The sequence below is a fragment of the Cavia porcellus genome, unplaced genomic scaffold, assembly GCF_034190915.1.
Source record: "Cavia porcellus strain 051 isolate PalLab524CR breed Dunkin Hartley unplaced genomic scaffold, mCavPor4.1 scaffold_20, whole genome shotgun sequence".
Classification (NCBI taxonomy): Eukaryota; Metazoa; Chordata; class Mammalia; order Rodentia; family Caviidae; genus Cavia; species Cavia porcellus.
The window spans coordinates 34,841,411-34,863,824 of NW_026947503.1; the positions used below are offsets into that span (position 1 = coordinate 34,841,411).

The 22,414-nt window shown below is 47.0% G+C and overlaps 1 protein-coding gene across 4 annotated transcripts in view; it reads right to left on the reverse strand.

Moving 5' to 3' along the window:
• The window catches only part of Ctif (cap binding complex dependent translation initiation factor), a 288,191-nt gene extending 268,304 nt beyond the window's left edge, over positions 1-19,887 (reverse strand). For 2 of the 4 annotated variants that reach the window (XM_005005538.4, XM_013157177.3), the window contains exon 1: positions 19,624-19,887. The gene's annotated coding sequence lies outside the window, so the exon portion shown is untranslated. Of the gene's footprint in view, positions 1-19,121; positions 19,551-19,623 lie in introns of those variants that run through there. The other 2 variants (XM_063231710.1, XM_023566851.2) reach the window with 2 other exon arrangements.
• Between the last annotated feature and the right edge of the window lie 2,527 nt (positions 19,888-22,414).

Below are 22,414 nucleotides of genomic sequence, written 5' to 3' on the forward strand. Positions count from 1 at the left end.
CCTCCCCTCTTCCTGGAAAAGTTCACATCCCAAGGGGCAGGGAAGGTTGTCTCATGCCTGCAGATCCCCCACTAGGAGAAATGGGTCATTGTCAGAACAGCTGGCATGCACACAGGAAGGACCTCAAGGACTCAACTGTGGTCTACACTATGCAGGTGTATGACACTATCCTACCTCCTAACAAACCCAGGCTGATTTAAGGGTATAGGTAGGAGAGAGCTGGGAAGGTGGCACTCAAGGTGTAAAGTCATTCATGCTGTTTATTATGACACTATTCTAAGGAACACCCCTCCAGCCCAAGAAACAGGCTCAGAATAGATTTATTGTAGACTCTTGCCTGGGATGTGTGACTAATACTGTCACATCGTGAGTGACTGAGATATGCCTGCCTTCCAGGTACTGCTAAGAAATATGAGCCTTGGTCTCTAGCACTCATTTTTTCCAGGCATAACGATGATCCTTTAGAAATGCTATTTGTCTGGGGTCCTGGTGCCCAGACAATGAAGCTGTCTACCCCTCTAGGCCTGCCAGAGTGTCCAGGAACCAAGATCAATTCCCTTAGAGAGACCAAAGCAATCTAATGTCTCCTCCCTAAGCTTAGGAGCCTGTTATGGTCTGAACATGCCCCCCAAAAGGCAGATGTTAGAAACTTAAGCCTCAATGTAACAATGCTAGCAGGTGGGGCCTAAAGGGAAGTGTTTAGGTTGAGGAGCTCCATCTTCACAAGTAAATTAATGATGGTTATAAAAGCTGTGAGTTCAATTTTGTGGTCCCGCTCACCATGTGATGCTGTCCACCATATTATGTCACAGCAGGAAGGCCCTTATCAGATGCAAATCCTCAATCTTGGAGCCCTTCCTGAACTGTAAGTTAAATAAAATTATCTTGTTTATAATTTACTTACTCTATGACATCCTGTTATAGCAGTACAACACAGACTAAGATAGAGCCCTCTGCTAGATGTTATTGCCTCCAGAGTTTCTCATTATTCCATGAAGTACCTGGAGGCTGTTGAGAGAAGAGATAAGGGAAAGGAAAGACTCTGGCCAAAAAGCTCACATCAGTTGGATGCAGCCAGCTCCGTTCTGCCGTTTTCACATCAGGCCACCAGGCAGAGGCAGCCCAAGGGAGAGTATAGGAACATGGGCTCTGGAACCAGACAGCTGAATTTGACTTCTGCCCTTGCCACTGGTAAGCTTGCAATGTTAGGCATGTTCCTTGACCTCTCTGTAAACTCTGCCTCTGTTTTCTCCTCCCTAAAACGTGAAGGATGGCGCTACCATTTGTCTATGAATTTTCACAAGGATTAAATAAGCTACTAGTTTTAGGGCTCTTGGTACAGTGTAAGGGATACATATCCAAGAATTATTTTATTATTACTTTATTATTATTTTATTAAATAAAAAAGTTGTCAGAAAACTTTGTAGCTAAAATGAAGTTTAAAAGTTATAGGCCCTTGATATTCATAAGAGGCTGTTCCTAACACCAGTAGGTCCCAGGATTCCTAGCAGATTTCACACTCCACAGATTATGCCAAATGGGATAATATTTACATACAAACAATGCATATACCCCAATTGTTTAGGGAACACCAACAAGAAAAAAATCTGTATATAGGTAGCACAGACTGTGTATTTTTTCTTTTTTTTTTTCCTGGTTCCGGTAATCATTCTCACACTTGCCAGGCAGGAACTGTGTTGCCCGGTCTTCTATATTTTTTTGAATACTTTCAATCCATGGTTTATGGAATTGTGGCTACAAAACAAGCAGATGAGGAGGGTTGACTGTACTTTAATCCGGGGGTCATAAAGAAGGTTAAATGAAATGAATAAGATGCATAAGCCTAAATACTGCATAGCCTGTCTTCCATGAAAAACTCAAAAACCCAAATAAATAAAAGAGCAAAATAAAAGATAGAAAATAGGAAACAGAAAGACAGAACTTTTGAAGAAGGAAGGGGACTAAGAGATGGAGGCAAGTGGGAGGCAGTGGAAGGGAAAAGGAAATTTAAAGAACTTACGTGTTATATACATGCACCAACTACCTGTAATGAATCTTATCATTATGTACTACAAACATGCACCAAAACAACAACAACAAAAAAAGGTGGGGGGTAATGAAAACTTTTCTATCAGTAGACAGATAGTATTTTAGGCTTTGTTGGCCACAGTTTCTGTGGCCAGTAGTCCAAAGCCACCGTAAACATACACAAAAAAAGACTGCATGTGACTTCATTTCCAAAACCTGGTACTGGGCTGGTCTACAGGCCATAGTTTGCCAGTCTTGGACTAAACTGCCTAGTTTATAGATGAAGAAAACAGAGTGGAGAAGTTACTGATGAAGATGGAACCCAGGCCATGGTTGTGCTAAGCCAGGGCATGCTCCAAAATTAAGTGCCTAGGAAGAGAAAGATAGCAAATGGTTCACACAGTGCACAGACATGCACCCACTGAACCAGGTGACAAATGACAGCCTGAGAAAAAGTGACTCTAGATCACTGCTTTGTCAGGATGTCCAAGCTCCTAGAGGGTAGGGGTGCAGTGGGTGAACACTAATCCTCTCTCATAGCTTCCAGAAGCTGGCACAGTCTTGCCACAGTGGAGTTTCTCTGAGAGGGCTTGCTCTGTGCCTGGCCTTGCTGGGAATGGCTCCATCTTACAAGTTCAAGGGCCTGCAGCCTGTCCATCAAAGCCTGCTGATTAAATGAGAAGCATCACATACCCAAAATAAGGGGAGGCACTTTTTAAAGAATTAGAATATAAAAGGGGTTTTGTGCAACACAATATGTATTCAAAAATGTCAACCATGTTTTACAAACACTTTTTTTTTCACTCATTCACAAAGGAAAGCATGGAAGATAAACTTCTATGAAGCATTATGAGAAAGAAGGAGATGGGGTTTTTTTGTGAGACTACTTGTGTGGCAGTTTTAGTTACTTTTCTCTCCTAAAAATTAAGAAAGAAAAGGTTTATTTAGCTTACAGTTTGTGGAGGTTTCAGTCTATAATTAGCTTGGCTCCAACGCAGGGTGGCATGGTTGACGGGCAACTGTTCATGGAGGCAGAAGACAGGAAAAACAACAGAGGAAAAGAAGTGATGGAGGCAAGAAGCTTCTTTTCCTCCCTTATACTGTATGTAGGCTATCCATCCTTGGGTGGGGGTCATATTCACACCATCTCCATGGCCTTCTCATGTACAGGCTCAGAGAACCTGGACCATGATAAGTCACTTAGTTAAATTGTTAAACTTCTCAAGTTGATACAATGAACAACATTCTAAAGTGGTAAGGGCATGTCCTCCACACCCTAGGATGTAGAACTACTAGTTACTTAGTTAAGTTTCTAGACTTCTCAAGTTGACACAATGTATCAACCATTAGAGTGGTTAAAACATAGCCTTCAAATTCTTGGACACTGCTCTTATAAAATAGTAGGGTCTTTGCCTGTCCTCTTGAATCTGGACTCTGACTGCTGGACCCATAGGACATAGAACCGATACTTGATCAGTTTTGGGGTAGACCTTAAGCTACCAGTTACCTCTCTTTCCTAGTTCTCAGGACAGTTGCAATGCTGTGAAGAAACCTACGTAGCCCACTCATGCCAGCAGCCCCCAAAGGATGAGCCAGCCTGACCTGCCAGCCCCAGCTGACCATTACAACCAATGCTGTGGTGAGCAGACACAAGCTGAACCCAGTGAGCTCAGCTGAGATCATAGATGGATGAGCAGAATAAAGGACTATAGTTTAAACAGTCAGCTTGGGTAGTGTGCTACATGCCCACCGTAACTAGGATACCAGTAATTAGGCTTTTACATTCCAATCACTTGCTCAGGCCATAAAGCTATCTGCTTCCACAGGTAACATCGGAAAATGTTCTTTTGTTTGTTAGGATTTGGGGTTGTGGTGGTAGGAATACAGATTCCACATTAACATTCTATTATACTAATAAATAAGCTAAGGTATTTTGAGGGATACTACAAGGAGGAATTGGCAGGAGAGTCTGAAACACTAATTTTTCTATCAAAAAATAATTTTTTTAAAAATGTGGGGGCTGGGGATTTAGCTCAGCAGCATAAGCGCCTGCCTTGCAAGCACTTAGTTATGAGTTTGATCCCTGGTACCAAAAAATAAATAATAAAATAAAATAAAAATGTGTATGACCACAGCAACAAATCTGAGAATGAGGCCCCAATATCCCAAACTAGACAAAGGATGATGGCGGGGAGAAGTTGGGAGTTCAAATATTCAAACATGCATGTTGATTTTTAACTTGGAAAATACTGTCACCATCTCTTACAAAATGACAAGGGTGTTCCGGTCAGAAAGTGCTGCACCCAGTGTTCCAAGTGGTTATACCTCAATGCCAACCTGACTCTTACAGATCATTTTAATATGAGCAGCAAACCTGCATCACCAGGATGAGGTAATTCTGACGTGTACACCACAGTTAACTTCCGGATTATTATTGGTTGGAACGTGGACATGAAATAGAATGCTTTTTATGGCAACATATTTGAACATCATTCTGACAAGTGAACACAGTAACTGCTCTTGTGCTAAAGATATTCAGGTACCAAGTGGGAAGTTTCTAAGGCCCATAATCCTAGACAACAAGTTGTTGCTTGAAAATCTAAATGTGGGGTTATAGCTCAGTGGCAGAGTGCTTGCCTAGCATATGCAAGAACTTGAGTTTGATCCCCAACACCTCAAAACAAAATGACAAAAACAAAACAGAATTTGCAAAACAGGTGCTCTTGAAATAAACTTTTGTCTTGCAAAGACAAAAGAAGTTTTTACAAAAGTATTTACTAGGAACATCTTTAAATTATGATGACCTTTTGTAAATTCAAATAATAATCATACATGTAAGTTTTATGTAAATGAATATTTGTTAAATAAAAAGAAGTAGGTTTGCACTGAAATTGGACATGTACGATTCAAATTCTACTAGTGCCACGTGACAGAAAGCCAGCCAAACTTCTTATGCAGCATTTTCTACAGTTCACTATCATGGAGTTTCCTGTCATATTTGTGAACCAACTTGTGATATTACTATTGACTCTGACTTTTTATTAGACTCATCTTCCTATTAAGCAATAATAAAATCAGAAGTTCTATAGTACTAGCTGTGAATTTTTCTTCTTTAATGCATATTCAAGATCACAGACTATTAATATCCTGTCTCAAAATGAAAAATTTAAAAAGATCTGGGGCTGTAGTTAAATATGAAGACCTTCAGTTCAATTTCCAGCACTATAACTAAATTTTAAAATGAATAAGTAAAATATCACCAAACAAACAAAAATCAGACCTGAGGGAGCTATGTCTTTCTATGTGCACATGGAAGAAAGACCACATGATCACACAGCAAGAAGGCGACCATCTGAAAACCAAGAAGACCCTCACCAAAACCACAAGTTTCCACCTTGATCTTGGACTTCCAATCTCCAGCACTAGTAAGAAACAAACACATGTAATTTAATACACTGACATGGTGTGGTCATCCAGCAATAACTAAAACAAACTACAAAATCTAACATAGAAACTTAAGATCAAGATCGAAGAAGATGAAATTGGTCAGCTAGCTCTTAGGTCTCAGCTCTGTTTCTCTTCATTCTGTTCTCTCTCCAAAGAGAGCTCCTAGCCCCTGCAATAGATGTGGCCAAATGTGCCAGACTTAGCTTCACGTGATGCCCTCAGGAATGTAAAGAACTTTTCTCCCCCAACTCCCACTTGGCAAGTTTCAAGGAAGGTCTGGCTCCAGTCATGTGCCGCACCACCCGCCCCCCATAAGAGGAGAATTTTGGGAAGGCCCTTTGGGCTTTTGTCTCCCTCTTTCCTGGATCCTTTAATGGCCTCACAGCCACTGTACCACTCTTTCAGAGTGTTTGTAACCTGTTCATTCCAGCATGCCACACAATCATGCCAAAGGAAACTAGTGTTATGGTGACACTGGCCTGGCCCTGGAAAGAGACTGACTATGCATGCTGGGAACACCTTTCTAAGGAGACACAGCTATCTGGGAATCTGGAAAATTCCATTCCCTTCATCATCGAGGACTAGGAGGGCATGGTTCAGAGAACTGGTGGGTGTTCTGTTTGTTTTTCCACTGGCAAGTATGGTGTGCAACCTTAGCCAGGTCACCTGGATTTTCTTTCCATGTGTCCTTACTGGGATTAAAATATTAGCCACAAGCATACTATGACCCTGGTGACCCCAAAAGCAGCAAAATCAAGGAGCTACTCACCACTACAGTGATCACCCACCTGCTCTTCGCAGCAGGTATGAACAGAAGAACACAGGGCCATCATCCTGACAGCCTAATATCAGAGTCTGAGAGTTGGGGGCTTAAAGCTACACAGGGCCCAGCAGACTCCTAGAAGCTCGGGTATTTGAAAGGCATACATATGCTTTCCTAGTTTTAAATCTATCACAGACTCATTAAGCAAATTTGACTCTGACAAGGTAAGTAAACTCTGGAAAAGTGCTTGCAGATAAGCCCAGAGTTGGGCTGGCAGAGGTTGACAACTGGTCCCCTCTTCTACTGATGGCCATTTTCTCAGCCTAAAACCACATAATCACCTTTTTATCCTCAGCTGCTGCCACCTGAGTCTAGCACAACGAAAACAGGACAACATTAGAGACTTAGAGCTCTTCAGCTCCCATGGGTGTTCTGGGGGGCTGTTTGTGTGGTGAGCATCCATATGTGCTCATCAAGCTGCCATCGGCTATGTGTCTCCCTCACTGGGAAAAAAACTTCACCAGCACCCCGCCAGCAACCCTTCCCCACACTTCTGAAGTACCTACATCCTCCCTCACCAGGTTGAGTACAGCCAGGCACAGGGTAGGATTGTTCTACCTTGCAGCTTCCAAGCCAAGCTGGCCAAGTCAAGCCAATTTGAGGCTTAGGTGTGGGCAAATGCCAGAGGCAGCACAGGGACTCTTTCTTCTCCAGAGATAAAGCCTGTGTTACAGAGGGAGAGACACCAGGAACCTCAGAATAATAGGACCAAGACTTTAGATATAATCTTACTCAAGGCCAGAGGTCACCAAGAAGAAAACACCTAGATATGAGGTGATTTGCCAGCATCTCCCAGGCCACTAGTACCAGACCTAAAACCAGTGGCCTTTTCAAAATCTCACAAGGGGAGCTCAACATAACCTGTTGATCCCTAAGTGTGAGATGTAAGAGGCAAAGACGAACTGAAACTGGCTATACCACTTCTCAGGAGTGTGACCAAGGGTAAATTACTTATCATCTCTGTGCCCTCAATTTTCATCTACAAAATAGAGGTTGTGAAGGCTAATTAAGATGATACACAGAAAGTACTCATTAAGTACTTTAATCCTTAACACATTCTGGTTTTTAAAGTTTTCATTTCAGAGCTTCAGGAGACACACCACCTGTCAGTCCTGAGTTTACAGACATTCCCAGCCTCCACTGCCCATCACAGCAGGTCCCAGAGCAGAGTACAGGGTTGGGAGCCACACAGGCTGTGATGTATAGGCTGGATTCCCTGAGCAGCTCAGAGGAGGACGACCTCTGGTTGTGTGTGTAAAAGATGCTAAGAACCTACACCAGGCTGAAGTATCCCATAACTTAAGCTCTAAGCATGGGGTCTGGGTTGTGTCTAGGGTTGTTACCAAAACAAAGTTTTTGCAAACTGAAGGGCTCTATACTACCTCATTTACTGCCTCATGGTTCTGGAGTTTGGGTGTATGAACAAGATGTTATGGTTTGTGTCTGGATGTCCCCTGAAGCCTCATGCAGTCATAGGGGCAGGCTTCTAGAGTTTGTGACTGATTTAAGGTCCAGTGCTGGGATTATGGGTGTGAATGCTACACTCACCCTACTGTGGGTGGCCTACATACAGTATAGGGGACTAAAGTCTTATCTCAACCTCCTCCCTTTTTCCTCTTGTTGCTTTTGCTGCCCTCTGTTGCCATGAACTGCTGCTCCTCTGCCATGCCACTCTGCCTTAGAGCCAGCTGATTATAGATTGAAACCTCCACAAACTATGAGCTTAATAAACCTTTCCTTCCTTAATTTTGGACATTGGATAGTTTGTTTCAGCAATGTGAGAAAAGTAACCAGCATGCAAGAGAATTCCCTTGGCAATACACATGTACCCCAACTGTGGCCAAGAAGCCATTCCTCTCAGTCCAGGGAACTGCAGTCTCCCATGGACTGGCAGTCCCTTGATCCTCTTGTTTCCCAGGCCACCAGCTGCATGTCTCCATGCCTCTGGGTAGTTCTTCACTTGGCGTAAGTGGCAGAAATGTAGAGGGAGGGCTGGGGTCAAGGAACACAGAATCCACCCATTGAGACCACATAAAAGACCTCCATGAGACACCTAGGTCCTATGTCCCAACATCAGGCTGAGGGTTAGGAAATAATAATTATTAGATATGGCAAAATTACAGTGATAGAATGTACTTTGGATACTGGCAGTTGACAGAGCCAGGGGTGGTTTTCATTGAAGTATAAAAAATTATATTTTAGCTGAGCATGGTGGTGCATGCCTGTAAGTCCTGCTACTTGGGAGGCTAAGATAGAAAGATCATTAGCTCAAGGCCAGCCTGGGAAACTTATCAAGACTGTCTCAAAACAAAAGGAAAAAAGATTGGAGAAACAGTTCAGGAGTGAAGTACTTGCCTCGCACATATGAATCCCTTAGTTCAATCATCTAATACCAAAAAGAAAAAACAAGTTTATCCCCTCTTGTTATGGCTTATATCTAGATGTCCCCAAGCAAAGCCTCATGTACTTGTAGGTGGAGCTGTGGGAGATGGCTGGTTTATGGATATATGATACTGGATTAGTCCACTTATTGGTTTAGCAGGCCCCTAGCTGTAGGTGATGGATTAACTAAGCAGGGGAAGACCCAACCAAGTGAGTGGCACCAACAATAGGCTTATTGTTGAAATGAAATTTTAAAAAAAGAAGTCTCATTGCTTCCTGCCTGCCACACGATAGACTGTTTCTCCTCTGCAGTCTTTCTCTGCTTTGGAACCAGGCAACTATGAATTGAAACCTCTACACACTATGAGCCAAAGTAAACCTTTCTTCTTTTAACTTATGGGTATTCGATATTTTATCCCAGCAATGAGAAGTCAAGCTTTCTCTCAAATAAATAAAAACATGGGGAGGCTTATCCAAGCACTTCTTATTATCAGTGAGGTGGAAAACACCAGGGACTTGCTTTCTCAGTCTGCCCTAGAGCAGAGCGAGATCTATTGACTTATTTCTTTCAAATGAGATTTGATGAAAATTCCAGCAGGGGAATTTTGGGAAAGGTCCCATGCTCCCAGTAAAATGAAGACACAGGTGGAAAAACTTACCTTCCTGCTTGACTTTGGATATAATTACATGAGAGTATGATGCCTGCAGAGTGGCAGCCATGCTATGTCAAAAGGACAAGCCTGAGACAAAGACCAATGTGATGAAGATCACAAGTTCAAGGCCATCCCAGGCAACTTACTAAGACCCAAGGGGTCTAATCAGTTGGGATGACTGTTAGGATATTCCTAGAATTTATGTTAAAATGAATACTTAAATTTATCATTGATCCACAGAATTAATCAATTCTAAAATCCCTGATACCTTAGACTTTTGGCTATATGATTTCAAATACTTTTTTATTTGTTTGTATGTCTGTTCAATACAAGGGATCAAACTCAAGGATGTTTTACTACTAAGGTATACCCAGCCTTTTTTGTTTTGAGACAGGGTTCCACTAAGTTGCTAAAGCAATCCTCCTGTCTCAGTCTCCTGAGTAGCTGGGATTATAGGCATGTACCAACATGCCCAGCGAAATACTTTGATTTTTTGTTTTTATTTTTATTTCTGTAATATCTAGCTTTTAAAGCCACTATTAGTGCAGTATCCCCAATAACATCTTGCCAGCCAAGTGGTTTTTATTTCTCCATACTTCTTCTCAAAAGCCCACAACTGAGATTATGGTAAGATATAAAATAGAGGCCTTTGGCTATAGACACAGCCATGTCTGATTTCCAAGTCTATGGTTCCCATAGATACCATATTCCTCTCTAACCTTTTAAACAAAACATGAAGAGAAATGCCAGTATCTCTTGTGTGTGAGCCTAATACATACCCCTGCCCTCTCTGTGCATCCTGCAGTACAAACAATGTAGAACATGCACTACAACAATAATGGTGTGACCTATGTGTGTACACCTCCCTGGGCCTTTCTGTCATAAGCTTTCACTTGAGCAGGACAGTATCTGTCATGGTTTATGTCAGTGGCCCCCAAGCCTCATGCAATTATGGACTCAACCAAATCTAGCATCTATGATTGGTTTGTTGTCTAGTGCTCAAATGTGGTATGAGTGCTACACCTGCCTAGGGGTCAAGCCAGGATATGATGTAAAGGTGAGAAAAAGGTGTGTCTCTCTCTCTCTCTTGCCAGTTTGTGCTTTGCTGCTTGCAGCGCAATGGTGGCCTGCCATACCACCCTGCTGCGTGGAGCCAGCTGAGTATGGACTGAAACTTCCAAGAGCTGTAAAAAATAAACCTTTCCTTCCCTAAATTTGGGCATCAGGTATTTTGTCTCAGTGACGAGTGAAAAGTAACTAAAACATCAGTCTACATACGCATCCTGGCATGATTACCCATTTGGATAAAAACTGGCACAGCCACTCTCCTTTGGCTGCTCAGCACCTTGCACGTTCCTTTCCCAGCACTCACTGTGCCAGCCTGAAGCTCTTCTATCTCAGCCATCAGGTAAGAGGTGGAGGTCAGGCCCTGTCTACTTTATTCCATTTGTCTTGCCTTGTTCCCAGAGCCCAACCCAGCACAGATGCTGCTACCCTGAGCCAGATGTTTACATGCAAGGGCATTAAGCTAAAAGGACTGCCAAACTGGAAATGGTGTTTGGAGGGAGAAGAGAGGTAGTTGGGTGCATTCCTAGAATTCCTGATTTCATCGCTACCCATGTCAGCATGGCATCCTGCAGAAAGTAACAGAGCACATCTGGGCAGCCAGCTGTCTACTGCAACCTCACCTCATAGGCAGCTCAGTTCTCCATAACCTGGCATGCACTAGAGAATACACAAGCCACACAGTCACCAACACCAACCATCCGGTCCACACAGGAAGACAGAAGAACAAAAAGCCTATTTTTGTCTAGAAGAGCCTATGGCACTGTAAACAGACTAATAAACAGATAAACTCAGGCTCTAAAACCTACTTTGTGAACACCATCCTGTTAGGGGACACTCTGAGGTGTGACTTATATAGCTGGCCACTTTCTATTCATATCCAAGCAAATGCCCCAAGAGTATGGCTTCCCAGGGAGGTGACATCAGGGCTTCGCCTACCCCGAGGGAAAGTCCGACAAGTGGACACCACAGGAAGTGTGTCAGCTCTCACTCTGGATGGAACCACACACATTCTTTCAGAATTTCCGGGCTCCCTGTCACCACCATAGTGAGAAATTTCTACATCTCTCTTCCTCTATCTAACTCATTACAGAATTTCCTTCCATTCAGTGAGGCATATTCAGTCCCCAGCAAAGAACCTCTAACATAATAGATGCTCACAAATGTCAGCTCCTTATGTAGAATTTCCAGGTCACTTATTCATTTACTGAAAAGTGTCCTAGGTGTTGGAAGAAAGACTTTCATGAATGTTGTTGCTTCTCTCAGGATTGGAGAAGCACTGGGGCTGCTCGGATCTTCACATCATGGACTGTGCCCACACAGCCAGGTCATCCAGCCTGACATCTGTCTCCACAAGCTGCCTCTGTGCTAAGCACATTAGAACAGAAACCGACTGGTTCTCACAGAATCCAATTGAGGCATTTCTAGCAGAAACAAAAAGACTAGGAAAGGATTAGAAATTGTGTCTCAGGACTGAAAATGGTATTAGTTAGGAAGTGGCTGAGGCTCCAGGAAAGGGCATCCCAGCTCCAGCATCCTCCTCAGAGGGGAACATCCCACTTCAAGGATTGCTCAGGCTGGAATTCCCACACCAGGTGGAGGGCTGGCCAGGTAACCTTTAGGATGGCTCCCAAGCTTGAAACCCCAGAAACGGAAGACAGGGCATGAGGAAGTTGTGGTGGCCTATGGTTCTGATAAGCAGCAGCTGTTGGGCTCTGCATGGGTTCCCCTTATGGGAAGTCTGGAAGGCACCTCCTCTGTCAGGGCCTGGCCTGAGCAAGGAGCAATAGAGTAGGTCCTGGCCTCCCCAAACAGGCTCACCGCAGGCCAGCAGTCCTCTCCACCCCACTCACTCATTCACACTGCACTGATGCATCTCCCTAAGGGGAAGATATAAGTCAGCCAAGAGGGACTTAAATCTCCTAATGCTTTTGTCTGAATCAAGCTCACCGTTGGGAGGACCCTGACCCCACCGTTTTACAAGCGAACTTCTCCAGGAACCTCCCGATGACATCAAAAGCCTAACAGGCCCAAGGTTTCTAATTTCCAAAGGTTACCTTCCCCACTTCAAATCCAGGTCAAGACAATGAAACCACCAGCCCAGAAGTAGCCCACACCCTCCTCCAGGCACACAAGCCTTCAACCGGGTCCCATTTGAGGCAAGGTTCTCCATTCAGATACCTGGTCTCATTTCCAGGCCTAGAAGACACAGTGCCAGGACTCGGCCCCCACTCTCAGGGGTTCAGATTGGTAGCTGCCCCTCAATACCACCCCTGCTCAAGTCTGGCAGAATTTACAACCCACTGCATTTGCTTCTGAATGCCTGCTACTCTCCCTTTCATTCTGTGCACTTGGCTCTTCTTTGAAAGGATGCAGGTTACATCTTTCATGGCATTTCTGGGTGCTCTGTAGCTGGAAGGTATCCAGGTTTTTATTCCACGGTGGTACGGAAAGTCCTCTAACTCAGCGTTGGGATGCCCCCTTTAGACTCGTTCATGGAAACCTTCCCTGGTTTATCTTCCACCCTCAACAGTTAACTGGAACTACATCACACAGAGCCTCGCTTGAAGCCCCACACCTCTGTGTGCCACTCTGTTTTAGGTCCAGAGAATTCAAAATGAAAAGACTCAGTCTGGGCCTAAGAACAATGAACTGCAGCCTCAACAGAGGTCTCTCCAAGCTCTCCTGGCTAATTTGCATTCCATTCTTTGCTCAGCTTGTTACAGCTTTTTAGTGGCTTCCTGTGCTCATGCCTTGCCTCCCCAGCTAAACCACCTGCTCCTAGAAGCAGGCCCCCAAGCTCCCCACCCTATACTCACCCCTGTGGGCTGGGACAGGCATCCTTGCGGGTGTTAAAAACAAAAATTTCTCTTCCCTAATTAATGCTTCCAGCTGAAGCCGGATGGCTGTTGCTGGATTCTGCCAGCTGGGCCTCCAGCATGACACAGCATCCTTCCTGGCTTCCCTGAAGAGCGGCCCTGCATGACAAAGGATTCTCTGACAATGGGAAGAGCTTTGCTTTTATTTTCTATGGCAGTCCCCACCCCAACACACTCTGTAGCAGAGGTTTCCCCACTCTCAGGAGCTGTGGATCCTACCCACACTCTGTCCTCTTTTACCTTATGTGTTGTGGCCTATGATTGCAATCCAATGCCCGTGACATTGAATTCCCCAAAATCTTCCTTCTCACCCCGACCCCAGAAGACCTGCACAAGCCACCCAAGCTTCTCAGCTCAGTTGTTACCCACCAGTGCGTCTCTGGGGTTCCTCTTTGTCCCCCAAATCCAAGCATTTGCTGCAGATTTGTGCCCCTCAAATATGCCTGACATCTAATTGGACCATTGCTAGGTACACAGCCTTGGCTACAGAGCCATTCTCTGGGACCTGATCACTACCTGCAACCTCCTCAGCCCAGGAGCCCCCTGGCTCCCAGCCACAGTCCCTTCTGATCTATGGCTGCACAGCCACAGAAAGTTCTTCAGCTCTGAGCACTGCCTGCTTCACTGCCCTTGACTTTGACCTCACAGCTTGCCGTTCAGTCCCACAGCCAGGCAGTCTCAGGCCTCTGAGGCTTTGTGTGCACCATTCCTTTTCCCTGTATGTACTTCTCTTGTACTTTCCTCTGCTAGTTCCTTTTTTCTGTTAAGATTCAGTTCCCCAGTTGTCTCCTTCAGGAAGCCTTCCCTGATTGAAGTGCATAACATCAGGCTACTGTAAAAAGCATTTCCTCTACCATGGCATTTGTATTGAATGTAAGCATTTCTCCCCTAGACAGTGGGCTCCTTGAGGCAGGGACTGTTCTTGCTCACTATTGTAGCTCAGAGCCTAGTAGAGAGCTCCGAACAGCACAGAAACAGCCCAGTGATGATTAAGCTCACACTGACTGAAGGACAATCAACCAAACCTCTCTGGTCTGTTCTATCCTACCCCATGCATACAGTTTCCCTTTACCCATTTTGTGCCACTGCTGCAGCCTAAAAACCTCTTCTACTACTCACTCAGACCTGCTCCCAAATTCATCTCTTCTCTGAAATCACCCATACCAGCCTCACTTTACATATTGTTGCTATGGAAACTGCCTCCCGGTCCTTCATCTATCACAACCTCTGGGTTAGTTAGTTAGCAGTTAGGTCTGGCTTCATAGCTAGATACAAATTAGCAGTAGACACAAAGAAAAGGTTCAAGGCACTCTACTCACAAAATTGTAATGAAATGACAATTGTGCACCACCTCGGCCCTAGGCAGAGTTTGAGGTGGCACTGATTTGTGATTTGAACACGTCATTAACCACAGACTCAGTTTCCTCAAAGGCAAAATGGGGATGATGAGTTTCACAGGTTGATAATGCTTACAGCCTCATTGAGCAATTTGTGTGAAATGTGAAAACAAGCCACATCAAGCACAGAGGATGTTAGTCTCTATGCCAACTAACCACCTGCCCAACCTTACTGTCCTCTTTCACCATCAGCTTTGTCCTTGATTCAGTTGAGAATCAAATGGTATCTATGGATCTTCTTCCACGAAACATGCAGACATAACATGATAACAGATACTTGCAGGAGATGACTCAGGACCCTCCCGCAAGGCTGGAAAACCACAGAACAAGCAACAATGCTAGAAGGCCCAAGGCTCACAACCTGTCCCAGATGCATGTCCTTGTTCATTCCCAAATGCTAAAGACGAAATACAAGGCAAAAAGATAAGTCTTCAAGGAAAGCATCCTCAAGCTAAATTTTATTTTTTCTACCAGGAATCAAACTCACAACTTCATGCTTAAGCTGCTGAGCTAAATCGCTGGCCCCTCAAGCTAAAGATGAACTCTAGAGCTTTTATCAGAATCTGAGAAATGGAAGAAGTCGGAGAGTTCTCTTTGAGAAATAAAGACCTGTCTCTTCCATAAAATATCTGATTTGGAGAAAGATTAGGTGACATATAAATATCCAAGATTTCTTGACCCACTCTGCCAAGGGTTTCCTCTGATCTTGGGCCTTGAAGTTTTCACATGACAGTACACCATCTGTGAGGTCCTACTCAACCTGGGTACCTGTGATCCACAGGCAAGTCTCTTTTGACTCTGTTCAGCTCACAGCTCAGCTTGGGCTTCATGCAGAAAAAAATGTAGGCCTGACACTGAGCAGCTGAGCTCAGAGGCCCACAGTAGCAGAAAGAAATGAGCCCTTCTTCAAAGAGTATAAAAATGTAAGTTATGCAGAAAGGTCATCAGGTTTGCAGCAGTATCAAAAATTGCACTTTGCCTGTCTGTACTTTCTATAATCTCTGGGTACAGGATTCTTCCCCCCAACTATCCACCCATCTCCTGCTTTCTCTTTCACCATCTGAACTATAAATCATATAATCTTAAAACAAAGGCAATAAACCCCAAAACTGAAATGAAATTGGAGGTCAATATTAAGGACCACATAAGTGAACATAGGAATAGACAAACAGTAGCATGATACTAAAACATCTGAACAAACCTGTAAGACATAAATGACGAAACCCAGCCAGGGCCTGGGTGAGACCATGACCAAAGCCACAGCTTCCACTGAGTCACAGCACCTCAGGGTCGGGGAGGAACCATGCGGAACACCTCATCCCTCAGAGGATCCTGTTAGTTGGCTTCAGGTTTTCATTATTTGCCTTCCTTCTTCAGAAGGACGTAACTTTGGGCCTACTGGGGAGATTCTAAACAGACAAAAATTCAAGGTACTAGGGACCCAGAAGCATTCCTCCACTGCATCCTTTCATATCTGGTCTAAGAGAACTAGCATTATGGACCCTTGTAACCAACATATGTGAAACTGAGTCGTACAGTGAGTGCCCTAAAATATTTATGATTTGTTCCCTTTTGGATGCTGTTATTGCATTGTACTACTCCTGGAACACTATATTCGTGTGCCCAAAACAAGGAGAGTATCTGGCCTAAATAGGCACTTGATAAGCATATACTGTACTTTTATCTCTACAACTGGAAAACACTTTCAAAATCTAACACATGGCAGATACCATGTGTTAAATTTTCTTGAGTGTACTTCTAGATATATGAACTTGTCTTGGCCAAAGCATATTTGTGAATGAATAGGAGATTCTTTGTTTAGTTGCCCAAACCTAAAATCTCTCCAGGCTGTGTCTGAGAAATCATCAACTACGTGAACTCTCTGAAATTCATGAAGGCAGTGTCTTTGCTGTTTTCTGGACTTCTCCATCCTGGGGAGGAAGACAGGGGAAAAATTTTGGGATGGTTTCTCAGGGATCCGCATTTTGAATTTAATAATTATGAAGCCAGCAACTGAAGAAAAGACCTTGGCTTCCTTCAGTAAGAAGTCCCTGAACACATCTATATAAACATGGGCATGTATGGTATAATCACGTATATAGCATATGCATCTATTATATGCTGGCATGTACTGGTACATCACAGCTGATAGGCATTCACCAACAGCCACTTATTAGACGAGTGATTAACACTTCAGTCCTTTAATTAGGAGCTGTCAGCAAATCAAGTGTTTTGAAAAAGAGTAAGTACCACTATAATTTATTCCCCATCTCTGGTTCAGTACTTCCTAAGGAATCAAGAACCCAATCTCAAAAAAGTGGTCACTCAAAACTGTGAGATTCAAAGAGAAATCAGAGGAAAGAAAGTTGTCCTTCCCTAGTGAGAAGCCTTAGGCAAGTTACATCACTTCTGAGCCTCAACGTGCTCATCTGTAAAGTGGGATTGACAATCGCTTACCTCACAGGATACTCTTAAGAAATGAAGTGACCAGGGGTCAGGGGTGGGAGGAGAGCTGCCTTGTAAAGTCATATAAACACATTATTATTTCAGCAATCTGCTAATCACAGATGACATTTCACCCAGAACACATTACAAAATTACTGCCTCTGAGCCTTGTTACCAGCTTGGACACCTGACACAAGAAACCAGCCGATCCGTGTTGGTGAAACAATACAGTTTCAAACACTCAAAGAGAGTTTACTTAGCCCCCAGAGCGTCCTGGCCACCTTCTAGGGTTTGTCCTGGGAATACTATTCCTCTACAACTGGGTGTCTTGAAATCCGGACAATTTTCTCGCAGGGCGCTTGCCCGCTGGGAGCCGGGATTCCAGAGGTTTAGGACCCAGCCCCAGCGCTGGGCAAGAGGAGCCCGGCCTGGGCAGGCAGCGCCCCTCCCCGTGCTCCCGACCGCTTCTTCCTGTGCTCTAGCTCTGCCAGGCGGCGCTCTTGCTGTCCCTTACACCCGGTGCAGGCTCCAGCCCCGAGGAGCCCACGGCTCCCAGGCTTGCTCCCTCCCGGCCTCTTTGGTCCCTAACCAGGGAGATAATCCCCAAGCTGCAGAGTTAGAGCGTAGGGCGGCGTGGGTGGCTGGGCTGCAGGTTGCTGCGGGCTGAGCCCAGGCTGGGGTGGCAGGGCAGACCCTGAGCTCCAGTCTTCAGACTGAAGGATTGGGGGGCGGGGGCAAAGTACGCAGAGTCTCTTCCCGACTGCAAAGACAGCGCACCCACTGGGCACTCTGGTTCAAGGGTCAGCTTGCTGGTGGTGGGGGCATCCAACACACGCCAGCCCCGGCCTCCGCTCTTTCCCGCACCCCTGCTAAGGGGGCTGCACGGACCCGGAGAGAGGGAGGGGCCGCACCGTGGACGAGAAATTCTCCCACGGCTGCCGAAGCACACGCGACTCCAAGGGTCTCGCCTGGCCGAGAGACACGCGATTCCTTCCTTCTCCAGGTACCCCGCGAACGCAGACATGACAGCTGCCCGAGTCCGACAAGGAGGGGCTGCTAGACCGATCCGGCCGGGACTCCGGGCCCACGCGCGTCCGCACTACGCTGCGGCCTGCCCCGCCCCCACTCCACGCCTAAGCGGTGTGTACACACACAAACAGCTGGGCGGGGGAGGCGGCGCCTCACCCTCCCGGTGCGGTGCGGACGCGCACAGCGCCGCCAGCCATCCTTACCCTCTCCATGCCGCGCCCCCTTTCTGCTCACACGCTCGCAGCCCTAACCCTGAAAACTCCGGGAAACCACAAAGAACCAGCACCGCTCGGACCAGAGGGTGGATTCCACGTCAGTGGAAAGAAATGTCCACGTCAAGCGCTCGGTCCCGGGGTCTCCTCCTCCGGTCGCATCCCAGGACTGGCGCGCGATCCTGGAGGACCCCAGATCTCCACCGCAGCCCAAGCCACGGTCCCGCCCGCTCTCCTTACTACGGGCTCCAGAGACAGTCGCGGGCTTGCGTCCTGACGAAGCCGAGCCGAAGCCCACCCAGCAGCCGCTCGGGGCACCCGCCACCAAACGCTGGCTTTCAGAGCCCGTCGCCAACTTAACCCCTGCTCGGCTGGGCGTCTGTGGTCCCAGGCCCGATCGCGCCGCGGCGACCCGAGTAATCATTTAAAAAGCCAACAGAATCACAACCGTAGGGATTGGCCCAAACTGCCACCCAGCAGATCCACCAATTCGGTTTCCTCCTCTGCCCCCATCCCCTACCCCGGCCTCTAAGGCCCCCTGCGGCTGCAGGCTCAGCGGGGACGCAGGGAGGGGTCGCAGCCTGTCTAGACCACAGATCTCCCGGGCCCGCGGAGCCCGGCGCGCGCACACACTTATCCCCGGCCGCTGCCACAGACACAATCTGTCACCAGGGCAGGGAGGGGCGGCGTGCAGGAACACTCTCGGGGACCCTCGGGCCGGCAGCCCCGAGTGCTGCAGCCTGCGGCCGCCACGACCCTACCTCGGCCGAGCGCGGTCACAACAGCTGCAAGTTTGCCGGGTACTAGACCAACTGCTCGATGCAGCAAATGCGGGCTTCAAAACAAAAGGGAGTGGAATCGGGCTCGCTGGCTTCCTCCCTCCGGGTCGGAACCCGGCACATGACAGCAGCTACACCGCGCGCGGCTCCAACGCGAGTCGGGCTCCAGCCGTGCGTCCCCCACCAGTCCCCTCGGCGCGGGAGCTCCAGGGCCTAGGCTCCCCACCGGGAGGGGCACGCGGCTGGGAGGGAGACAAACCCAGGGAGGGGGCGAGGTCCCCTACACAGCGGAGGAGGGGACGGTGGATGGGTGCGTACACCCGGCCGGCTGAGACGCAGGGAGGGGGAAGGGGGCTAATTGTCTCCCGCGGGCGTCCCGGATTTATCCACAAGCACGCGCGCGTCACTCAGCCCTCCTCTCCGGCCCCCGAATCGATCCGCAATCCGAGACCACTCAAAGAGGAGGGCAGACAAGGATGCTCACCTCGGGGTTCGTCTGGCTGTCGCGCCAAGCTTGCGTCGGGGTGGGGGAAGGGGCAGGGAAGGGGAAGGGAGGGACGTGGCTCCGAAGAGCCGACTCCTGCCTCGAGTTCCGCGCGTCCCAGCAGCGGAGCGGACCCGGCGCCCGGGCGCACGGACCCAGCCTAGAGGGGAGGGAGGGAGGGAAGGGACCGAGGGAGGGAGGGGCGGACAGGGGGAGGGAGTAGAGGAAAGGGGAAAAAAATGATCCCGGTTCTGACACAGGGAAAGAGAATGTAGGAGAGTGACGTCCAGGTCCCGCCTCCCCCTCCGGCCACGTGCAGACTTGAAAGGAAAGAGGGCGGTGGCAGGCCTGCTGGGTAATGTAGTTCGCCTTTCTTTGCCGGGATGGCGGGCCCTGGAGAGCCGAGTGCTGCGGGGACGCGGGGCATTAGCCTGAGCCTCCCAGACAGCTCGGTCTGGCGACGCGAAAACTTACCATCCAACGATGCTCAGGCTCTGTCGAGACCTGAGTGGGGACCTCTGTGGTGGGGAGGACTGAGGACAGAGGCACGGTCCGGGCTTAGTTTTAGAGGGTTGGAAGGCTACAAGCATGAGGACTTCAACGCTTAAAGCGCAGCCTGTCCTAATGGCAGATAAAAGGGAGCTTTGTGTTATGCACTGGGGGCGGGGAGTTGAGGTGGGGGTGACGTTATTAATGCTGCATTAAGTGCCTTCACCGGTTATTGAGATGCATATGTTACAATTAACATTTGAGCATCGCTGTGGCAGGGGCGGGATGTTGTAATTAGATATGCACTTTGCAACCAATTAATTTTCCATTGGCCGCTCTAAAGGCTGAAACAGGGTAACTAGGAGAATTTGATGCTGTGGATAATTCAGTCATCGCTTAACCAAATCACCACTGTTAAAACTGAACTTGGCACAGAGCAGCCTCTAGGAAAAATTTAAAATGCTTATGCCCCACAGAGCAGGAAAGTCAGACACATAGAACTGCTGTATGCTACATGTAACCATGTATGCTTACATTTGCTGAGCCTTTCTACAGACTAGACACATCTGAGAACGCCAAGACATGAAAGCCCTTACTCTGATCTCCCAAGAAACTCAGTTTAGTCAAAGGCCCACAGTCCATGAAAGTACAGGAGACAAATCAACACTTAACAGAATAAGCACAAAGTGCTGTGGAACCCTCAGAGGAGCAGGCAACCAGGATGGAGTGGGAGGGGTCAGGAAAGGCATATTTATGCAAAGAATTGTTATGATGCCTTTTTCCCTAAGACTTTTTTTTTTTTTTTTTTTTTTTTTTGGTCTTTTTCGTTTTTATCGGTACCAGGGATCAAACTCAGACTGCCTGCTTGCAAGGCAGGTGCTTATGCCGCTGAGCTAAATCCTCAGCCCCCTTCCCTAAGATTTTTAACAGAGTCAAAGGAATGGACATGCATCTGACTAAAACTACAAAGGATAAAGGCTCCAAATGCCAGAGCACAGGGCTGATTCTGACTGTCCCAGCAATTTGGCATCACAGAAGGGTCAAGTTGAGCTGGGCAGTATAGAAAGAGGGAATGTGAGTCCAGAGGGCAGGGGGAGCCTGGGACAGCTTCCCAGAAGGTGAGAGTTTGTTTTATGTAGAGAACATGTTTTAGGCCTGAGCTTGGAAGAAGCCAAGTCATGGATAGAAAGGAGAACAGCATTCACATCCTGTAGGGAACTCACTTAATATTTAGTACCAAAGGACATGGTGAGGGCATGGTGGGTGACACCACCCAACTCCATGCCCTGCTGGAGAAAGCCAGCAGGCTGAGTTTCTAGCAGCTCATCCACAGCCAAGTGTTGCCAAAAGGCAGAGTGGGTACTGGAAGCCAGGTGTCTGGGTGCCAGGCCCAGACCTGCCTCCCACCAAAGGAACAGACTGTAGCACACCTGACTCTTCCCGCTGCTTTGTCCCTCTTAGCATTTATGCCTCATTGGTTTAGTTATTTTTATGTTTTAACATCTGGACAATTTCCTGGGTTTACAAAATATTAACTGATAGCACTGGATTCTATCCTTTCAGCAAATTCTCATTTCTTTACCTTGCTGGTTTTGCACATTGTCTGACAGGGATGCCATCTGTAAAGGAAACGGAGTGGAATGTAAAACGCCCGTGGACAGCAAGGGCATCTGTGTAGGATGTGGGCCTAGAGTGAGCTAGGTAGTGGAAACTACATACTCTCAAGTTAGCCTGAACCCTGGGTTTGAATCCTCCCTATGGTCTTCTAGGCTCTGCCACCAAAGGCAGCTATCTTTTCTTTTTTTGTCTTTTTCCTTTTTATCGGTACCGGGGATCAAACTCACAACTGCCTGCTTGCAAGGCAGGCGCTTATGCCGCTGAGCTAATCCCCGAACTCATGACTGCCTGCTTGCAAGGCAGGCACTTATGCCGCTGAGCTAATCCCCAGCCCCGATTCCTGACTTTCTTTCTGTAGAGTCAGGCCAGCAGGGTTGGTGTTGCAGGGAGGAATCCAGGGAGGAAGAGCTCATTCTAGTGTGTGAACTAATTTAGGCTAGTCTTCTAGGATCCTTGGCTCCTACCTGCCTCCCTCAGCAGACTGTGGTTTATGCTCTCTTCCTCCCTACCTTGCTGTCCGAAGACCCCCATCCAATCCACCTTCTCTGGGGTGCATCCCCAAACTCCACACAGTTGCACATCAGACTTACCTTCTGCCTTTCTATGTCCTCAGAGCCTTTCTCTCTGCTTTACCTCCACACTAATAAACCTTCACTAGCCTTCCTAAGATCTTCCACGCAGTCTC